Consider the following 6,985-nt stretch of genomic DNA (forward strand, 5'->3'; position numbering starts at 1 on the left):
CTAGAAACAAATGACAATGAAAACACGATGACTCAAAAGCTACGGGATGCAGCAAAAGCAGTTCTAAGAGGGACGTTTATAGCAATATAATCCTACCTCAAGAAACAAGAAACATCTCAAATAAACAACCTAACCTTACACCTAAAGCAATCACAGAAAGAAGAACAAAGAAACCCCAAATTTAGTAGAAGGAAAGAAATCATAAAGATCAGATCAGAAATAAATGAAAAAGAAATGAAGGAAACTACAGCAAACATCAATAAAACTAAAAGCTGGTTCTTTGAGAAGATAAACAAAATTGATAAACCATTACCGAGACTCATCACAAAAAAAAGGGAGAAGACTCAAATCGATAGAATTAGAAATGTAAAAGGAAGAGTGACAAATGACACTGAGGAAATAGAAAGGATCACGAGAGGTTACTGTAAGCAACTATATGCAAATTCTTAGAAAAGCACAACCTTCCGAGACTGTGCCAGGAAGAAATAGAAAATATAAACAGACCAATCACAAGCACTGAAATTGAAACTGTGATTAAAAATCTTCCAACAAACAAAAGCCCAGGACCAGATGACTTCACAGGCAAATTCTATCAAACATATAGAGAAGAGCTAACACCTATCCTTCTCAAACTCTTCCAAAATATAGCAGAGGCAGGAACACTCCCAAACTCATTCTATGAGGCCACCATCACCCTGATACCAAAACCAGACAAGGATGTCACAAAGAAAGAAAACTACAGGCCAATATCACTGATGGACAAAGATGCAACAATCCTCAACAAAATACTACTCAACAGGATCCAACAGCACATTAAAAGGATCATACACCATGATCAAGTGGGGTTTATCCCAGGAATATAAGGATTCTTCAATATATGCAAATCAATCAAAGTGATACACCATATTAACAAATTGAAGGAGAAAAACCATATGATCATCTCAGTAGATGAAGAGAAAGCTTTTGAAAAAATTCAACACCGATTTATGACAAAAACCTTCCAGAAAGTAGGCACAGAGGGAACTTACCTCAACATAATAAAGGCCATATACGACAAACGCTCAGCCAACAACATTCTCAATGGTGAAAAACTGAAACCATTTCCTCTAAGATCAGGAAGAAGACAAGGTTGTCCACTCTCACCACTATTATTGAACATAGCTTTGGAAGATTTAGCCACAGCAGAGAAGAAAAAGAAATAAAAGGAATCCAAATTGGAAAAGAGGATGTAAAGACGTCACTTTTTGCAGATGATATGATAGTATACATAGAGAATCCTAAAGATGCTACCAGAAAAGTACTAGAGGTAATCAATGAATGTAGTAAAGTAGAAGGATACAAAATTAATGTATAGAAACAAAAATAAATAAAGAGCAGAAAGAGAAAAACAAATATCGTATATTAATGCATATATGTCGAATCCAGAAAAATGGTACAGGTACTGGTTTGAAAGGCAGAAATAGAGACACAGATGTAGAGAACACACATATGGACACCAAGGGGGGAAAGTGGGTGTGGAGGGGCGATGGTGGCGGGATGAATTGGGAGATTGGGATTGACATATATACACTAATATGTATAAAATAGATAACTAATAAGAACCTGCTCTATAAAAAATAAATAAAATTTAAGAAAAATTAAAGGAAAATATAGCAAGGAAAAGAAAACATACACAAGATGAAAAGACAACCCTCCGAATGGGAGAAAATATTTGCAAATGAAGCAGAAAGATGTTAAAAAAATAAATTAATTAATTTTTTAAAAAATCCTTAAGTAATATGTTACTTCTCTTTTATCCCGTTTTGTATCATGCAAGATCAGTCCATGGCAGTGTGCAAGGGAAATAGTTATTTTTAAAGCAAAATGTCATCTGTTTTACAACCTAATTATACAGACAGGAGAGGCTCAGATATTTCATTCACTCCGCAGATTAAAGGGCAAAGCCAGGGACCAATCTGGACTTTCAGTAGTCCATTTGATGTAATGGAATCAAATGCATAATGTGCATGTAGTAAAACAGAACACAGAGAACAAAAGGCACAGTTTAGACTGTGCTGAAGAATAATATTTTAAAATACCTATAATTATACCTGCATGACTCACAATGGGAGTCACATTTTTAACAATGGAAAATCAACTTTGCTCTATTTCCACTGGAGTTTCAGTAGTCACAGAATTCTGAACTTCACACATGGTGCTAAATCTGAAATGGTACAAAGTGAGCGAGCACAGGCCACCTGCTGTGACCATGAATTTCCATTACTGCAGGTGGCTGGAGAGAAAGAAGTTCTAGAATCAATGAACAAAATAGGTGATAATTAATGGCAGGTAAGAAGCAGGTTCCTCATGGACTTTTCAGATTTCTGAAGTCACAGCTTCAAGGTTTAGAACATAACCCAGTCTGCCTTGAGACTATTTATATTTGAATATGTATATTTCAAGTCTGGACTTTGACCAAATGAAATTACCCACATGCCTTACTCTCCCACAGGAAACAATATACTAATTCACTCCTGAGTGACTCTCCCAGCTCATGTTCATGGTGCCAGGAAATGCTAAATTCTCCTAAAATCACTTAATTCCTACAATGATCCTGTAGTGCAAGAATTGGCACTATTTTACACAGATGAGGAAACTGAGGTTCACAGATGCTAAATAAATCACTTAAGATCTCATAGAAAATAGATGCTGAATCTAAGACAAAAATCCAGAGCTAACTATAAAGCATGTAGAAACTCTTTTAACTCACTTTCCTATAACTTAGTGGTTCCCAAACTTTGCTGCATATCAGAATCACCGTGGAATCTTTAGAAAATATGGATGCCTGGCTCCCACTCCCAGGCTTTCTAATGTAATTGGTCTGGAGTACGACACAGGCACTGGGATTAGCTGAAAATCTCCCCAGGTGATTCTCTTGTGCAGCAAAGTTTGGGAACCATGGTCCTGCCACTTGGCCAGGTTAACCAAGGCCTTCCGTCAGCTGTGTCAGGCACGCTGCCTGATGCCCACAGCACGTTGTATGCTTGTGAGGTGTGCTGGCTGTTCCCAGTTTGTCTATGCACTTTTGCACCGAAAACATGAGCTGTACACTTATCAACAGGTCAGCTGGGTTTCCTCCTAAACCTAATTATGCCACTTATACTTGATATTATAAATAAAAATATAATCAAATATTATGTAAACCAATAAAATATGATTATGTAAAGAGAGCTAATATTTCTTAAAAAACCTGAAATCAATGCTTTGGAAAGATGTGATTAAAATGAGTTAATTTTTGAAAAAAGATGCTGAATCAGGTGTGAATGAGAAATTACAGAGTAGAAAAAATTTTAAGAATCTAGGGAAAGTCTATACCCGGTTAGCTGCACAAGTGTCTCTTAAGTTCTTCCATCGCTCAGAAGAAATTGAAAGCAAAAACCAGACTATTATTAATATGAATGTGGTTTATAAAAGTCAGAATCTAGAGCTGAAAACTCATCTCAAAGAGAAAGCCATGGCCCTGTATCAGAAGACCAATGAATAAACACACAATTGTATGTTTTAAGCTGAAAGTGTTTTAAGACATGAATGTATCCTTTTATATGATTTCCCTTTTTAACTTAACTTTCTCGTTAACTGATAACTCCTTCTGACCGTGTTGTATAACAGGGCTGTGAACTCACACCACCTGCTTACCCAAAAAGTAATTGAATGGTCGCTCTCTTTCTGAAACAGCTGCAACTACGTAATCGAGAAATTCACTCACTGTTTAATATACAGCACACATTTCATGTGGTGTGACATGTAAGGTCTGATGTGCAGGCACACCTCTAGGTGTGGAGGACAGGGGGCCAGATGACAGGGGACCCTGTCCTCAGGAAGCCTGTAGTCTGATGGGGCTTAGAAAGCCCAGAATGACTGAGATATAAGGTGAGTAAGGCAGTGGCTTAACATCCCCCAAACTGCTATGGGACTTAAAGAAGAAAGATATTCCACAGAGGGGAGAATCTGAAAGACTTATGGGGAGGCAGCTCAAGGGGGTAGTAGGGTACAGACAAGGTTTTTTTATTGTTGACGTTATTGTTTCTTCCTTTCCCTTCCTTCCAAGATAAGACAGCCCTGACTTCAGTGGTAGGAGAGACTGAAAATAAAAGCACAAAAAGACGATTGATGGGGTCCCAATTGGTGGGGTCCCAGAAAAGGCAGAAGGGGAAAGGATAACGAAGGCAAGGAGATGGGAGGAAGCAGACCTATGGGAAAGGAGTGGGGGAAAGTGAGGTACAGGGACAAGGAGGTTTGGATGCTAAGAGGACAGAAGCCGACGTCATAGCCAGACTGACTTTCCTCTCCTTAAACAGGAAGCTGGTTATCTGCTGAAAGAGGTAGAGCAGGGGTCTCAGGCTTCAAGAGGAGGTTGGGAACTGCTGCTCTGATGCAGGTGGTGGGAAGGCCATGAGAGACCACTGTGGGAATTCCACACTGCGCGGTTTGGAAAATTGTCTCCTGGCCAAATATTTTAAGAATTGTATTACAAAAAATCTAAAAACATCAAACTGTCATTTCACTGTTGACCAAGGGGAACATGAGAGCCCTAAAGTAGCCCCACCATGTATGGCCATCCTCGCTGCACAGGGCTTTGCAATTAGGGACAGCAGAGGTCCGGTTCTGCATCATTTAGAAGCAATGCTCCTTCCTAGATCCTTTTTCCTACATCTACCACCCAAATAATGGATCTCTAGAGTCCTATGGACAGCACAGCCCTGGACAGGGCATCAGCTGATTCAAGCCATTCCAAGATATAGGAAAGAGGGGTTTGGTGGTCAAAAGAAAACCAAGATTAAGACTTGTAAACAGATGAGTGCAGGCAGAGATGAATGTCCACGTCCTCACACGGTGGTTCATGTGCACACACACAGATGGATGCCCGGGTGCTGGTACACAGGTACACACACAGCCAGCCCAGTCCCCACTTGGCCTCTACACTTCCCCTGGAGGCAATAACGTGAATGAACAAATCAGAGACCTAGTGTCATTCTCAGCCCTGGGCAATAGTTGCTTGCAAGCTTAGATTACTCATCAAAGTGAGGCTTTTAAAAACCATCTTAAGGGCTTCCCTGGTGGCGCAGTGGTTGAGAGTCCGCCTGCCGATGCAGGGGACACAGGTTCGTGCCCCGGTCCGGGAAGATCCCACATGCCGCGGAGAGGCTAGGCCCGTGAGCCATGGCCGCTGAGCCTGCACGTCCGGAGCCTGTGCTCCGCAACGGGAGAGGCCACAACGGTGAGAGGCCCGCGTACCGCGAAAAAAAAAAAAAAAAACCATCTTAATCAATAGGACTTGGAAAATTCTGTATTGTGAACGTATTCCACTGCAGTATCACTCGTAGCATCTGGCTTTGGACTCCTAATTCACTCCTCTTTATGAGGAGCACCTCCTGACTGTCATGGTTTTAGGGTCCCTTCCCCATTGCTGCAATTCCCAAGGGGAATCTCAAGCCTTTACAGACATAGCTTTGCAAAGCAGCGGAAGTCTCCGCGACAGGTGAAGAATCAGCCCCACTAATGCTCCAAAAATGTTTAAAGCAGGGAATATTTTAAGCTTAACCTAGTGCTATCTGCAAAGCAGTGATACATCCACACAGAATTTTCTTTTCTACCTTGCCTGGACATGTTGTAAACATTTTTGTCTGTCCACTTATATGTGCATGTGTGTATGTACGTGTGTGTTTATAAAGTGCATATATGTGTATAAGCTCCAGGTGCCCACATACACATGGTGTGTTTAGTTCTTGCAGCAGAGACCTCTTTGAATCCAGCATCTTCATTGGCCTCTAATGGCCAGTTACCAGCAGCTCGCTCTGCTCTGTTTCCCTGCAGGGGGACTAATTAATAAACTTTTCTTTAATGCAGTTCTGGCTGCCAGGTCCACAGGGATTATTGCTTATATATAAGTAAACAAAATTTCCGTTTTAAACAACACTCCAAATCTCCTCATTATATTTTAAACAGATATAAAGGCACTGAGTCAAGCAAGCCGTGGGCTAGGAGGCTGTGTGCATTCTGGCCTGGATTCCCTTCCTCACTGGAAGCCAGGTACTGTAGCAGGCAGGTGATGCCCCCAGGTCCTTTGGGGCTAACACCCACATCAGCCTGGATGCCTGCCTTTTCTTTGTTCTCATCTACAGATACGTTAGAAAGTACCTCACTAGGTTTTGGAGGCCATTAACAGCATCTGCCTTGTCTTTTAACCTGAACTTATTATTTAAAAGCCATTCACTTTCACAATATATAAATAGGAAGAAAATGAATTTGATGTTAAATATTTAATAAGTGCCCAGGATTTGTTAGGTGAGGACTTGGGTGGATTGCTGGGTTTAGGGAATGTCCCAGCCTACACTTTTGTGGAAGCCATACGTTAAGTTCTTATAGTTGAAATAATTTAATTGTTTCTTTGTTTTCAAGATTCCTCTCTACTTTCAGATTACAAATTGAAAGCAGAACCATGAAAGAAAGTGAAAACCTGAAAGCAAGTTGTTTTAACTTGGTTAGAAACCTAGAGGGAGGGATTATCCTTCCCTCCTGAGCTTTTCTGCTCAGAGCCATTTGGCTCCAGGATCAGATCTTCTGCAAGTCACCCTTTGCTGAGAGTACAAGAATCCACTGCAGGCTTTGATTATGATTATGATTGGTACCTTAAAAGAATAAAATAAACATTTTTCAGATTCCCACATTCATGCTGCTAAGACATAACTCAGAAAAATCAGTGAAGGCAGGATTTAAAGCCAGCTCCCAGATCATTAGGAGAACTGTGGATCAAATTCTGTTACAGGGCTTCCCTGGTGGCGCAGTGGCTGAGAGTCCGCCTGCCGATGCAGGGGACACGGGTTCGTGCCCCGGTCCGGGAAGATCCCACATGCCGCGGAGCGGCTGGGCGCATGAGCCATGGCCGCTGAGCCTGCGCTCCGCAACGGGAGAGGCCACAGCAGTGAGAGGCCCGCGTACCGCAAAA

The 6,985-nt window shown here is 41.3% G+C and overlaps 1 protein-coding gene across 1 annotated transcript in view; it reads right to left on the bottom strand.

Annotated features, from left to right (window-relative positions):
• Positions 1–6,985, bottom strand: part of KIF26B (kinesin family member 26B) — a 475,672-nt gene that overhangs the window by 75,050 nt on the left and 393,637 nt on the right.

The sequence above is a fragment of the Neophocaena asiaeorientalis genome, unplaced genomic scaffold (assembly GCF_003031525.2).
Source record: "Neophocaena asiaeorientalis asiaeorientalis breed wild unplaced genomic scaffold, Neophocaena_asiaeorientalis_V1.1 scaffold524, whole genome shotgun sequence".
Taxonomy (NCBI): Eukaryota; Metazoa; Chordata; class Mammalia; order Artiodactyla; family Phocoenidae; genus Neophocaena; species Neophocaena asiaeorientalis.